Below are 15,795 nucleotides of genomic sequence, written 5' to 3'. Positions count from 1 at the left end.
CTCCTGAATAAAAAAAAAAAAAAAATTATTGCCACTATACGCCGTTACATAATGCTTAGAAAGTCATTGAAGCATCAAACATGTTCTAAAAAAAAAAATATTAGTTAGTGTTAGACGTTCTCCTACGCTTGTTTTAAATAGGCTTCTTCACCTCTATTGGCAGGGGCATCGAATGGTCTCATCAGCAGCGGCACGAAATAAAATAAACCATCACTACACCGATAACACTTTAAATCCCAATCCAGCTTTCCCACAGCGTCTCAAGGTCACACACAAAAATAATGCTAACACCCACCAATAACAATATACAACCGCTATGCACATATAAGTATCAACGCATACACCACAAAACACCCAATCAGCTGGTGGCGGAAGGCACGGGTGGTAGAGCGCGCAAGTAAGGCAAGCCAGGGTGAGGGAGGGAGAGGAGAAGAAGAAGCGGACGAAAAAATGGGCGCCATTTTTTTTTTTTTTAATTTTTAGACCGTTTTTTTTTTTGCTTCCGCCGCCGCCCGAACTTGGCCCGACTGCCCGAACTGCGCGACCCAGCAGGAATCGCTGAAGTCCAGCGCGTGAGACGAGCCAAAATCTGCGCTGGCCAACGCAGATTTTGGTACATTTTCTGCGCTGGAAACTGCTCGAATTTGCGCAGCGGGCCTCGTGCGAGCTCGCAAACTGCTCGAAATTGCTTGCGGGGTTTCAGTGTAAGCTGCACTTAACACCGAGTGTCAAAGCGATGTATACAACAACAACAACAATACTGCTCTTGGTATGGGATTAGAAAATTGCTAATAAATTATTAAGATTGTGTAACTTCTGAAAATGAGTAAGTCTAAAACCTATTCTCATACCACCATAAGGTGTTGTACCAAAGTTTCGTTGAAAATGATCAGCCGTTCCGGAGGTTGCTCGCAACAAACACCGTGACACGAGATTATATATAGATATATATAATATATATATATATATATATATATATACATATATATATAGTATATATAAGATATATAATATGATGATAATATATTATATATATATATATATATATATATATATATAGATATATATAATGAATATATATATATATATATATATAATATATATATATATATATATATATATATATATATATATATATATATATATATATATGTATATTATAATATATATATATATAATATATATTATATATATATATATATACTATATCTATGGAATCTCGTGATTTCCATCCAAAATATCACTAATTTTCGAGCAATTTACAAGTAGGGGGTGGTTTTCGCCACCATATTAATTATTTGATATGTTTCTACTGAATTGAACAATTTTAAAACCTTTTTAAACAGTATTTTACATTCGTTCAATACGTAAATTTTTGGTATTTCACAATGGATGTGTCAAATCAGTACAATTTGCTCAAAGAACTGTCAAATTTGGAAAACCGCGTATCTCCGAATCCGCGTATAAGAGGTATCACCCGCGCGGCTACATGAGGTGAAATATACAGCGAAATGAACTATTTGACAGGCGAAATATCTGACGGATATAAAGCATCACAGCAACCAGCTGATGTGCAATGTAAACAAATAACGTGCACAAAATCGTAATTAAATCCATTAAATAGCTTCAATATAGAGTACTTCGTTAATTTTCAGTCAACAGTTAATAATTTTTCCAATTAGGGAATGTTCTGCTTGAGAAGATATTATTTTAAATAGAATTTCGAAAGCGGATGTTGTGTCTCCCCCAACCCTTTAGCTATACCTGTCAGATATTTCACCTGTCAAATAGTCATTTCGCTGTATATTTCACCTCATGTAGCCGCGCGGTCATGTATCTCGGGGACCGCCTGTATATGCACAATCTGAGATTGCGCATCGTGTATCAATACGGTCACACTTCCTTCGCAATTAGTATTTAGAAAAGTTATTTACATCGAAGCAGCAGTGAACAGAGCTTACTTTAACGGAAGTGTTTGCCTCACTGGTAAATGACAGTAATTTCGTGTGGGACACTTTTGTATCACCAGTGTTACGTCGGTTTGTCGGTGGTTTATGTAGGAACAATACGAAATTATTTTTTTATAATGGTTAAACCATTTAAATCATTCAAATTTTCGCAATATGAGCTGAAATAGCGTTTGACAGAATCGTCCGATAAATTCGCATCGGATGAGCGTTTCCACGCCTTTAAAACGGAAAGAACCCCTGTATCAGGCATTTCTGGCATACGAAATGTCAATGCTGATGTCATAAAGATCTCCCGTTGTGACTGAACTGGAATGTGTATGTTTCAATGAGGAAGAGACAGATGAAGAAGAAGCAACAAAATACAAGGAGGCTGCAGAGCTTGTATTAAACAGCGAGTGTCAAAAACAAGTCTTAAATTCCACACAAGCTTAGTCAGACCGTGGTTATCTGCTGGCTCAGAAAATCATTTACAACCGTGCGTCATGTTATTTGAAAATGCCGTGCTAATTTATTGATCCGATGGTAAACATCATAATATTGTACGTGTTGAAAAAAAGGTTAACAAACTGCAAACCAGGTTGTGTTTTGAAGAGCGGAAAAAGAGAGCGTGATCTCTGGGTTAGTGTCAGAAGTGGGCGTATGTGTATACATTTAGCAATGGCTTATATGAAGTTGTGCCAGTGTGTGTGAAATTGTTTCCTAGTAGGAGAATTTTCTCGTCTGGAAAAGGATACGAAAGAACTCTATACAGTGGTCGTGCTGATGAAAGTTAAATTATTTCTTTTACCTTCCTATTTCATGCATACATGTGCATTGGATATTTACAGTAATGTATGATGTTGTGCTGATTGTAGTTACGAAAAACCTAATAATAAGTTTTGTGTAGTACGAATAATGTTGCATCGTTTACGTTATGCATTTGTGCGTAGTGAATAGTGGATCTGTGACGTAAATATATATTTCAATTAGTTAGTTCTCAACGTAACAGCAAGGCAGCAAGTTGTGGAGTTGATTTTTTTAAATTATTTTATCTAAAAGGATTGCAAATATACCTGTAGGATGTGATACATGATACATGATAAATGCAAATCAGGATACACTTAATATAGTAATAATTAATTTATTAGAAGAAACTGAACGTAAAATTAAGTTTTATTCATAAACAAAATTAGATTCGATTGGTTATGCATTCATCATTGTTGCAGCCAAATAACAAATAAAAATATTTGTCTATTGCTCCTCCATGTTGCAACGATTCTGCTGTTAAATTGTGTAAGAATGAAAAATAATGCACATTGATTCGGTGATGTTAGCAAGACAATGATGCTAACTAATTGTAGAATTAAATTATCTACTATTTGGTGCATAAAATCAGTATATTTATGAAAGCAAAAAAAAAAAACAAAAATATCAACGTCACCTTTATTTGCTGCTTATCGAAAACCTACCTAATTTTATTTTTTATTGTTTTAGTAATTTTTTTTATAATACAGTCTTTCTTTTACTACTCAATCATAAAAAGAAAACAAAATAATTAAGCAAATTAATGTTTGTGGTATCATTATGTCTTTAAAGTACCATGTTCCGGAATGTAAAACAAATCTGATATTGCAATAGTGTGCATGGTTGTAATAAACACGTTAGCGTACATTTAAAAATTCTCTATGAAATGTAGTTAAACTCAAGCAGCAATGTTAGACGAAGAAGTTAGTTAGTTAGAAGTTAGTTGAAAAAAGTATCGATTAAATCAACATGATAAAGCTACGGAGTACAGAAGATGCGAGAGAAAAAATCGATAAAACTAGCTTGCTGAGTATTCAAACCAGCGGAAGAATGACGGAGTGAGAGAGAATGTGAGAGAAATTGGAGAGAAAATGTTGATACAATCGTTCAAACACCGGGATTCGGAAGTATTCTTCCAGCTTAATCGGAGGGGGGGGGGGGCAGCAAGCATAATACATTCAGAAGAAAAGGTGTGCCGTCGTATTGGAATCAAGTTGTGATAATAGACGATGTATTATGTGCGATGCTTTTTTAACTATGAAGTATTGCAGTATACGCTGTATACACATATATATATATATGTATATATATATATATATATATATATATATATATATATATATATATATATATATATATATATATATATATATATATGATTATAAATATATATGATTATATATATATATATATATATATATATATATATATATATATATATATATATATATATCTGTGTGTGGTGTGTGTGTGTGTGTGTGTGGTGTGTGTGTGTGTGTGTGGGTGTGTGTGTGTGTGTGTGTGTGTGTGTGTGTGTGTGTGTGTGGTGTGTGTGTGTGTGTGGTGTGTGTGTGTGTGTGTGTGTGTGTGTGTGTGTGTGTGTGTGTGTGTGTGTGTGTGTGTGTGTGTGTGTGTGTGTGTGTGTGTGTGTGTGTGTGTGTGTGTGTGTGTGTGTGTGTGTGTGTGTGTGTGTGTGTGTGTGTGTGTGTGAGAGAGAGAGAGAGAGAGAGAGAGAGAGAGAGAGAGAGAGAGAATTTTCACATTGGTTTTACATCCGTTTTTCTTCCTTTTATTGTGTTCTTAGCTTTTGTAGGTCATAAACTGCAAGTAGTACATTGCGGGAGGCTATACAAACTCGAATCACAGTTGTCCTCGTAGGGCTTACCGGGTTTACATTTTTATGCTTATAAGTGCTTTGCGTCTAACCTACAAGCAGTGCCAACATGTCTTCAATCTCGTGTTACACGGTAGGATATTTGCAGATCACATTATTGATAGGTGAGTATTTTACATCCATTATAATTGCTTATTCGACATTTGAGATTTTGGTTGTTTTCAGTTACCGTAGATGAACCGAATCGTTCATCACAATGAATTCGGTTCTTTCGTTGTTTTGGTAATAGCAATACTAGACAGTGGTGGATTGGCAGGGCCCTAGATGTTAAAAATAAAAGAAGGGGGGGGGGTTGGTTGTGGCCCTAACCGCTAATTTAGGGCCATAATCTGCCAATAGTTACATACTGGTCTAACGATCCATTGGGTGCGTACAAACGGCGTCCACGGACCTGCCCACGAATGCAGAGCCGATTGCATATGATTGTATCTTTACCATTTACATGAAAGAGACAGGGCTTATACCACGAACGTACCCGAAAGGTATGCATGCTTCACCCATCAGGATCTAAAGCAGGGGTCTCCAAACTTTTCAGCTCGCATTGCTTCACAATTAACCTTGTTGAGGGCCATTTTGACGCTACTTTTAGAATGAGCGGAAGTTCAAATCCCGTTTTAATGAGAAAATACTATTGAAATATATCAAATTTCTCCAGCTTTCTTTTGTTGAATTTTGGTTTTCGTCTTTTAGAAGTAAAACAAAAATAATCAGATAGAAAAGAAAGCTATTAAATTTAACCTTAACCCAGTCCTCACGGGCCGCATTAAAGGTTCTTGAGGGACGCATGCGGCCCGCGGGCCGTAGTTTGGAGACCTCTAATCTAAAGGCAAGAACAAGGCAAAAGAGACACAGAAAAGTTTCCTCAAGGCTACACATGTCCTCTTGACGCGTTGTCTATGCGTCTCGCTCGGTATCACAGCGGCACACGGCAGGTAAGCAGTACAAATGCTGCTACCTGATACGCACACATGTTTAACGAACACATCTATTCGGATTGGCTCGGTAAAGGTCGGGTTTACCCGACGGACGGAATTGCCGAAGGCGCCCCGTGTGAAACATTTTTACTTTAAGATTTCCTTAAGTTTTTACACTAGCAGCAGCTAAAGTAAAAACTTTCAGCACGGCACAAACCGATGCACACATTCAAATGCTTGGATTGCTGGTCCTGCTCACGCATACATTTGTATTTATGCCTCCCCTTATGTTTTCGGATTGCTGGTTGTAGTAGTGACGCCTTTTCTTTTTGCTTTATGCACACTTTCGCATGCTATTTATTGGACTTCCTCTTTCCACATGCGTTTTGGTACACTGACTCTCTGTATACAGCAGGATGCTTCACCCCTTCCAAATGCAGCGGTTGCTTTCTGTTACCCTTCCTCTCGTTCTTCCTTCTATCCTTTGTGCTAGGATATCCTCGACTGGTGCTGCGCGTGTTCAGCCGGCGCCTGTCTGGAAATGACGTCACGGACTGGTGCTGCGCATGTTTAGCCGTATCCTATGCGTCCTTGAAGTGCGCTCTTCTACGAAAGAGCTGTGATGAAATCTGTTGATGAAAATTAACCAATAATTAATCCATGTGTTTTATAAAAAAAAAACTAAACAATATTTTGTACATAGGATTATAGAAACGCTTACCTTGATATTTTAAAACCGGACACCGTCCTTCCGTCGGCAACCGTCGATTAACATGCGCGTGCACCTGTAACGTTTTAGACGACAAGTGTTAGTTGAATGTACCCATTGAAGCACACACAAGGATAAGAAACTTACCTTAGAAATTTACAAGGATAAATCATTCCATAATTGAAGAAGAAGGAACACGGCACAAAACGTAAACGAGCAAAGTACGGGGCACAAGAAATCACACATCACTCCAACACATCCTTCCACAGTGAAAGTTCTGGACAGATTGAGGCTGCGCTCTGGCACCAATCGAACACGACATCCGACACGAACAAACCCATATAATCATATGGAGGTGCACTGTCAGACACAAACAAACAAACAAGACAAACATGTCAAATCCCATACATTTGTCATGTTCGATGTCGTGTTCCATTGGTGCTAGAGCGCCGGGTGAGGATGCCTAACACCCGGATGAGCGCGATAGTAGAAAAATCATGGGAGATCGAGAGAGATGGGTAGTCTCGGTTCAGCGGAAGCCGCATGCAGATGCATGTGTGTGTGTCACTCGAAGGATATCGGTTTCCCTTTCTCCCGTTTTTCGTTCATAATTGTTTGCCCGGCCACACGATCGGCGTTGTGCCGTCCGAAATCTAGAGAAAGAAGACATGCTCTCTCGCTTTGGTACACAGTAAAGTTTTCCAATAGCTTCGGTTTTGCTGGTTGGGGAGTAGCCGGAACGTAAAGGCGCAGACTTCTTCATGATTTTGTATGACTTCGGCTGTTTTGGACTGTAGGCGCGGGTATTGAGTCCGTCCTCGTTACATCCGTCCCTCCCTATAGCGTTTGTGAATCGATAGGAAAAAGTGTACCAAAATGGGAATGTTTATTTAATGAATATTAACACTATTATTTGTACTTTGATATATGTCTCCTACATTTATCTATGACATGAAATTACCACAAAGTCGCAAAACAACATATTTAAAAAGAAATGAAACAAAAATTGATGTTTCAAGTGATGATATTTTGATACGTGCGGCAAAATGGGCATATGTAAAGAAATCGTTATATGGCAAAAAAAAAAACTGGGGAAAAAGGCCACAACAACGCTTAGTCAATGGTCAAAGCTTTGGCGCATGTTTAGTGGATTTTTTTCTCTTCCTATCTTTAGTTTTTCTATTCAGGAAAACCTTTCGAGTATTTCCGAACATGTATTATTAGAAATAAATGAAATTACACTTTTTCCAAGTTTCCATTGACAGAATCAAATCTTTTGAAGCTGTGTCTGTTGTGTCCACACAAATTAAATGATTTCACAAAATTTCACAAAGGGTTTTCCAAGTCACTATCGAATGTGCACATACTTATTTACCGCCTCCAAGATGTTTTTCAAAAGCTGTCTAGTGGTGTATTTACTTCATAATGAAATTTCAGTTTTACAAATGATTTTTAACACATCACAAATAACTATCAAGCTCATTCTAGCTTGCCGATACGCCTAATTATCTCACCAGGGATCTACTTATTCTTATTGTTCGCGTAAATCTTTGCTAAAACATTATCTCCTTTTGTAAAAACTCTAGTGACGTTCAGTTGCTGATTATCTGGCGTGTTTGCTGGCGGTTTTAAAAGATCAAGATCAATGCGCATGGGTCGGTTAAACATGATTTCAGAAGGTGTTTTGTTTTGGTCCAGCAACGGGTTTGGTGTTGTGCGGTATGTCAACATGAATATATCCAATGCCTCATCGAGCTTCATATCAGCTACTATTGATTTCTTTAAATCTTTTTTGAAAGTGCCAACAAAACCTTCCGCCTGTCCTTTACTTTCCAGGTGACATGGGGCAGTGATTATATGTGCTATGCTGTAACGTTTGTAAAAATGGTTAAAATCCTCTCATACAAATTTGGACCATTATCACTCACTGTCATGACCAGTGCTCCATATTTGGCAAATATTCCTTTCAATATAGTTATTGTGGCAAACGCCGTGGTGTAGACGTGGTTTTTACTATTTTCGGCCATTTAGAAAATGCATCTACTGTCACAAGAAAATATACTGATGATTCCTTGGGTGGTGATTTGGCGGTGATCAAACATCTGTTTTGCAAAATCTTCGGTATCACTACCCTTTCTCCAAAAAGAATGCAGCCCTTTACATTGCTCAAACATTCCCGCCTGCTATAAAAATCAGCAAGTTCCAAACTATATGCCATAGTTCGGCCATCCATGGACAATGTAATCTCCCACGTTGCGTAGCGTATCATCCCGTAGCGTAGCTTCGGCTACTTCACTGAAAGACAGTGGGAAACTATTCAATACACTGACTGCTACGTAGGCCAAATCGTCGTCTGTCTCTATACTCGCGATTATGCATTCTGGTTCTGGTTTATTATGACTCTCAATCAATCGCGACAACACATCTGCACTAGTGTTGGGTAAAGTAGAACAATTAAGTGTGCTGTGCGCACACGCACATTGCCTTTAGTGTGCTGTGCGCACTGTGCGCACAGTGCGCACTTGGAACCAGTGCGGAAGTGCTAGCACAGTGCTAGCACTTTCGCACAGTGCTAGCACAGTGCTAGCACTTTCGCACAGTGCGCTCTCTGAGCACAGTGCGAAAGTGCTAGCACAGTGCTAGCACTTTCGCACAGTGCGCTCTCTGAGCACAGTGCGGAAGTGCTAGCACAGTGCTAGCACTTTCGCACAGTGCGCTCTCTGAGCACAGTGCGGAAGTGGTAGCACAGTGTTAGCACTTTCGCACAGTGCGCTCTCTGAGCACAGTGCTGTGCTAGCATTTCGCACTGTGCTCAGAGAGCGCACTGTGCGAAAGTGCTAGCACTGTGCTAGCACTTTCGCACTGTGCTCAGAGAGCGCACTGTGCGAAAGTGCTAGCACTGTGCGGAAGTGCTAGCACTGTGCTAGCACTGTGCGAAAGTGCTAGCACTGTGGTAGCACTTAAGGCACTGTGCTGTGCTGTGCGCACAGTATGGTGTGCTGTGCGCACAGTGCGCACAGCAGCACTTTACCCAACACTAATCTGCACCTCCAATCTCTTCCGATCTCACATACTGTTCATCAAAATCATAAGCTAGGAGGGCGATGGCAAAACGCTGCAAACGATTTGCGGTATAAACCGGAATCCTCTTGGAAATGCAAATGGAAATAACGACCAAAAATCATTTTATGAAACTTCATGATGACAAATTCTTGCCTTGGATCGTAGTGAGCTAGCAACAGATCTGACGATGATACTGCTTTAAATTTCTCGAATTCCTACATTGTTCAGTCAATTGAAACTGTTTGTCTCCTTTCAGCAGGCTATCCAGAGGGTGACGTAACTCCCTCATACTATTCACAAATCTCGTAATAGTTATTAGCCCCTAAGAAGGCACGCACTCCGGAAACATCAGTCGGTTCTGGGAGCTTCAGTATAGCCTCTATCTTAGCTGTATCCGACCTTAATCCTCTCCATGTCTCCAAACTTTTCAGTTCGTGGGCCGCATTGCTTCACATATAATGGTGTTGAGGGCTATTTTTCCGTTACCGGTATCTAATGCGAACGTTTCAATTTCGTCTATAAGAAAATACTAGCATTATATATAAAACTCCAATAGCTTTCTATTATAAAAGCTTGGTGTACGTCTCTAAAAAGCTACAGTTACATTTTCATTAAAAATAGTCGCAATAATTAATTAATTATTTTAACTTTCACAAAGCTGCCTCGGGCCGCATAATAGGCTCTCGAGGGCTGCATGCGGCCCCTCGCGCCGTAGTTTGGAGACCCCTGCTCTACGATGTATAATATGCCCCAAATAATTAATGCATTCAACGTTAAATGCGCGTTAACAACGACCGGTACTGGGGATCTACAGGGCGTTCGGGATAATTTTGACAGTCACCTACGGAGAAATAAAAAAAATATGGCAAAATTAATCATCGGGGTTTTTTGTTTGTTTTAGAAATATTAGCTTACCATGTATTTTATTCATTTTATTCAAAATATCCGCCCTCGGCTTCTATTACGGCCTCCACCCGTCTCCGGAACCGGGAACAAGCCCTGGCGACAGTTTCGCGGGGTAGGGCCGCGAAAACGGACCTGATTTCGCCATCAGCTCCGCCTTGGTGTTACTGGAGGTTCTGTTGGTGTCCCGTTCCACCGCGCCCCACACGAAATAATCCATTGGATTAAGATCCGGGGAGCTGGGAGGCCACACATTCGGCGCGGTGAAGTCGTTGAAATTGGCCGCCAACCACTTTATCGTTTTGGAGGCTGTATGCAGAGTGACCAGAAATACCGATGTATCTGTATTCCTACCGATTTTTTATATGCCTACCGATTCACAGATGACCGCCCTAAAACTACCGTTTTTCCATTTATCCTACCGAAAATCACAGATATTTGATTTTTCAGTTGTTCAAGCTTAATCTGTGGCGCTTGGGTTGCTGTTTCAAGGATCGCTATCCTCATTTGTAACTTATCGCGCTGATGCACGTTTGTTTGCCTGGCACTTGAAAAATGCTACATGCGTTTTGAATTCAAAATTTTATCCGTTTAAATTTAATGTTCATAGTAAGTAAAAAATGTCAGTTGTGTGGATTTCGAGAATTGCTCCTCAAAGAAAAACCATTTAAATTTGAATTTGAATCTCGCTGTCGGCGATTAAAGCTTACCCGACCAGTGGCGGATCATGGGTATCGGGGGCCCTACGCGGAAAGACGAGTTGAGGCCCCCTGCAAATGGTAAATGTAGTTGGGGGGGGGGGGGGGGGGGGGGGGGGGGGTAGTTGCACTAAACTTGCTGTTGGGAGAATGAACAGTAAACTTGAAATGCCATCGGGGTGGGGGGGGGGGGGGTGCAAATGATTTGCCAGGCTTGGGGCCCCAACGGCCATCCTTCCGGGGGCCCTTGTCGCTAGTACTCTGTCCATACGGCATACTATAGAATGGCGATCTACGGGGCCCCTAAATCGGCGGGGCCCCAGGCGACCTCCTAGTCCGCCTACCGTTAGATCCGCCACTGTACCCTACAGACAAAAAGAATGAAATTTTCTGGCGAGGGGTAGGTAGAAACACACGGTGGGGGTCCAGCCCATGATCGGATCCGAAGTCCGTTGTTTTGAACTGAAAATTAAAAATGGCGGATGGAGCGCTACCATGGAGAGAATGCGCCCTCTTGCATGCCTTTAAAATGCACGAGGCGCTCTCACTGAAAAGAATACCTCATACATCATTTTCCTCATACCCCTTCTTTCCCGTTTCTTTCGGCTTGCGCTGCGCTGAACTGGTACCCCACTTGATTCCAGCGAGTTGCGCTGCGCTGGACTGACACCCCCTCCCGCTCATTTCTTTCTTAGCCCGCTGTGCGCTTTCCTTCACACCGACTTGGTGCAACCGAACCAAAAGAAAAACTTTGGTTCATACAATATTTTATCACTTTTTTTGCAAATAAGAGCACTTTTTAATTCATAGCTTCACACAATGTTGCTTCAAACCACACACATTATTTATAAAAGTCGCACACTTTTTCATTCTCTTTGATAGTAGGGTAAAAAGAAATTGATCGTTAAAATAATTGATTAAATTTAACCTTTAAGTTGGCAACCGGATACCCGGGTATTTTTTTCAACTTCGAACTGCAATAACTTTTGATTCATTGCTTTTATTGACCTGAAATTTTCCGTAGCCTCCCAACTTTTAATTTATGATTTTTTGGTGCATAAGTTGTAATTTTTAACAGCCTGTAAGTATTTTATTTTGAATTTGTTTTAACTTAACCACGTAAGTTGGCAACCAGCATATCCGGGTATTCCATACATTTTGTATGGATAATGACGTTTCTCTTCTTCCTCTTTTCGTACTGTGCTTATTTTCGAGTCAAATTTAAGCTATTCCAAATTGCAATTTGACCGTTATTTTTATAATAAAATGAAAAAAAAAAAACTTAATGAATAAATGAAATAGAAGATAATATATGGTAGGCATTACTTACTTACAGCATTGAAATATAGAAAGCATTGTTTACCTATGAAAATCGTTAATTTTTTGCATCAAAACGTGTGGAATACCAGGGTATGCCGGTTGCCAACTTACGTGCTTAAATCTGGTTGCCAACTCTACGGTTAAATGGTTGCGTTCTCACCAGTGCTTCTGCCGAAATCTGCCAATATAATCTGGCCACACTGGCCCGCTGGTCAAAAGCTCGCTCGAAAGGTCAAAAACCGTCGCAAAACGTCAAAAAAGACCGTCGCCAGCGCCTCCAAATCGTTGCGATTTTCCCTCGCTGGCGACGTCGTGTTTAAGTACTTGTGACGTCAGTTTTGACGTTTTGCGACGGTTTTGCGACGGTGGCCGCCAAAAAGCTCGCCTTGACCTGTGGGCAAAGTGACCAGAAATACCGATGTATATATATCTAGGGTTTGAAGGAAAAATTTCATTTTTTTTAATTATTGAACTATAAAACTCAGCCAAACAATAAAATCAAACTAAATAGTCCAGCGAAAATCAAATTACAGCACGTACGATAAAATCTTACCCAATGGAGAATTGCTGCGGCCTTAAGTGGTCGCGTGGAGCCCCGAGAAAAAGAACATGCCACCATTGAGAAGAAAATGTGCATCTTTGTCCTTCTTTGGCTTAGCCAACCAATGCCTTGAGGGCAAATGAACAGCAAGCTGGTTCGTGAAAGAGGATTTCAGCTAGTTGACACAGGATCATGCCCAGCCCATATCATACACAATGCTGTTAAGTATGCTTTGAAAGAGTTTGGGATTGAGGTCTCTGAGTTGGCGAAGGTAGTTTACTATTATTTTGATGTACCATCCAAGTGGGAAGAATTCGAAAAAAGTTGCAAGGAAAAACAAAAAAAATCGTATAATTTGTTGAAACACGTTGGGTAATGTTAGGCAATGCAGCGCAGGCCCTACTAGCGAACATAGATGAGCTTTTTGCATTGAAAGCCAAATTTACTCACTTGGAAAGGGAAAAAATGAGTTATCATGAAGAGATTTTTGTTAGGATACTGTCTATAAAAGGTATCAAGTCTGTAATTCAGTTTGTTATTGAGGTGTGCAGTGATGCCGGAAAGTTAATTAAATTTCTGGAAACCAATGATTTCGTACTTTTTCAAATTTACGAATATATAAAATCTTTTATGTCGTGTTGGTTAGCAAAAATTTATGAAGTCGAAAAGCTAGAGACTGTTTTTGAAACTAAACATTTGGACTTAGACAGTGGATTAAAAAAAGTTGACGAGATAATTTTGCCCAGTTAATTATCTAAGTATCAGACAAATGAACAGGTCATAACCACTGTTAAAAAAGGTATGAAAAAGTATGTGGTAAAATTAATAACATATTTGCTTGAGAATAACATTTCCCACGAATTTTATTACCATCTCGTTTCATACATGAAACCTACAAAGGTTTTTTTTCCATTAAAGCAGAGGAAAAAAATTTGAAACTAGCTGAAAAGGTCGATTTTAAACTCTACAAAGTTCGTGTTTTTGAAGAAATTATAGTATTAAAAAATTTGAAGCATTCCCTTCCACCTTATAATGATGGTGTAGAGTTTTATGCTGTTCTTTTCCGGCAGTATAATTTCAATGAACTCAAAAAACTGTTCCAAATTGTCATCACCATTTCCCATTCCAATGCTGAGGCTGAACGACGCTTCTCGTCTTCCAAATTGGTGATGGCAGAAAAAAGCTCATGTATGCCAGAAGAACTCTTCAACCATCGAAAAAACATAATCAATGGAACGCAATTTTTCCACAATGATGTAGAAAAGTTTGTTCCATCAAAGGAATTATGATTAAAAGCAAAACTGGCTAGGCAGACACACAACGAAAAAATTGAAAAAGAAAAACAAGGAAATAAGAATGCAGATTAAGGATTGAGCAGCAAGAAAAAGGGAGTTGAAGAACAGAAAAATGTAGTTCCCTGATTCAACAAAAAATTCCCTGATTCAACAATTATATGTGTTGCTTTCGTATAAGCGCGGAGTTTAAGTTTTCGCGCGGATTTTGAATTTTGGCGCAGATTTCAAAAGCCTGGTGCGGATTTCGCGGTGTTTGAATTGAGACTTCTGTAACAACCCTGAAATTATGTACAAGCATTAATTGGCGTCTTGGGCTAATAAGCTGCCAAAATCAATCACAAATTTTATGAAAGGTACAGACGAGAGAATGCAAAAAAGTGCTCAAGATTCAATGTTTTAGTGCAGCGGTCGGCAAACTTTTGAGGCAAAGAGCCAACTTTAGTAAATGATCGAGTGCCGCGGGCCAGGTGAATGCGGTTTTTATTATTGCGCTTAAATTACATTTTAATCTTTTAGAAACATTTTAGTTATTATTGTTGTTTTTCTGTAATTATATCATCCAAGTATGGTTCAAAATCAATGATACCTACTTTAAAAACTAATTCTAATCTTTGAGCATCGGCAATAGATGGCTAAAAATGTGATCAGTCAAAAAATAGCAAAATGGGATCAATATAATATCGCTTTTTGAAGACTCCATCCTCCCACGCCGCAAACAATATTGAATATATTCCGGGGATGATACAAAAGTCTGAAAGGCTAAAAAATTATTAAAACAAACATAGATTCAGTAATTATAAAAATGCTTTATGGACAAGTCAGATGTCATCCCATGTCAGATCAATTGATAAGTTATGTTGCACATGAGACAACAGAAAACTCTAAACATGATGACCAAAAAAATGAACCAACCAACTTATAAGCGTGGGCGTTCAACGAATGACACCCCGTAGCGTCTTAAATGGACTGCGTACAGAAGTCTGACGTCGCATAAGAACATTTCTGCGTATTGATCACCAACATCTTGGCACTATTAGGCAACAATCAAATCATAGCAGGAGAGCCCAGGTTCATTTTTGAGGTTCCAAAAAAGCTAAAAATGAAGACAGAGGCGGAAGTGACCGATGCTCTCTCTAACACACCTATTGGGGCACTGCTCCCTATGCTACCAGTTATCACTGTCGATACGATCACCTCTGCCATCAAACGTGTTAAATCCTCATATACCCCTGGCCCAGATGGTATACCGGCCGTTATCCTAAAGTGGTGTGCTTCTGCGCTTGCTCCCTCGCTGATGAAGATTTTTAAGGAGTCCCTGAGATGTGGAACCTTTCCGGCCACTTGGAAATCTTCCTGGATGACACCCATCTACAAGAAGGGCTGTAAGAATGATGCTGTAAACTATCGTGGCGTAACCTCACTCAGCGTGTGTGCAAAGGTGTTTGAAATGCTAATCTACGAGCCATTGTTGGCCTCGGCCGGCAACTATATTAGTGTGAATCAACATGGTTTTGTACCTAGGCGATCTACAACGACTAATCTACTAGAATTTGTTAGCAAATGCCATAAATCTATCGATAGCGGTCTACAACTAGATGCTATTTATACGGATATCAAGGCAGCATTCTACAGTGTATCGCACTCCATCTTGCTAGCGAAACTCGACTTACTTGGTCTCCCAAATCCTTTGGTAGTGTGGCTTAGA

At 39.7% G+C, this 15,795-nt stretch overlaps 2 long non-coding RNA genes across 4 annotated transcripts in view; one reads left to right on the top strand and one right to left on the bottom strand.

The window, feature by feature from the left end:
- The first annotated feature begins 2,305 nt into the window (after positions 1-2,305).
- Positions 2,306-15,795, top strand: part of LOC121602384 — a 34,832-nt gene continuing 21,342 nt past the window's right edge. The window contains exons 1-2 of one of the 3 annotated variants that reach the window (XR_006006365.1): positions 2,306-2,492; positions 4,558-4,751. This is a non-coding gene — a long non-coding RNA (uncharacterized LOC121602384). Of the gene's footprint in view, positions 2,589-4,557; positions 4,752-15,795 lie in introns of all 3 variants that reach the window. The other 2 variants (XR_006006366.1, XR_006006367.1) reach the window with 2 other exon arrangements.
- On the bottom strand, positions 5,778-6,601 carry LOC121602385. The gene is made up of 3 exons (XR_006006368.1): positions 6,418-6,601; positions 6,283-6,346; positions 5,778-6,190 (listed from the first exon to the last, which is right to left on the bottom strand). It is a non-coding gene; the product is annotated as an uncharacterized LOC121602385 (long non-coding RNA).

This window comes from Anopheles merus, unplaced genomic scaffold (assembly GCF_017562075.2).
Source record: "Anopheles merus strain MAF unplaced genomic scaffold, AmerM5.1 LNR4000433, whole genome shotgun sequence".
Lineage (NCBI taxonomy): Eukaryota > Metazoa > Arthropoda > Insecta > Diptera > Culicidae > Anopheles > Anopheles merus.
The sequence above is the reverse complement of the archived record's forward strand: the minus strand, read 5'-3'. Positions and strand labels throughout refer to the sequence as shown.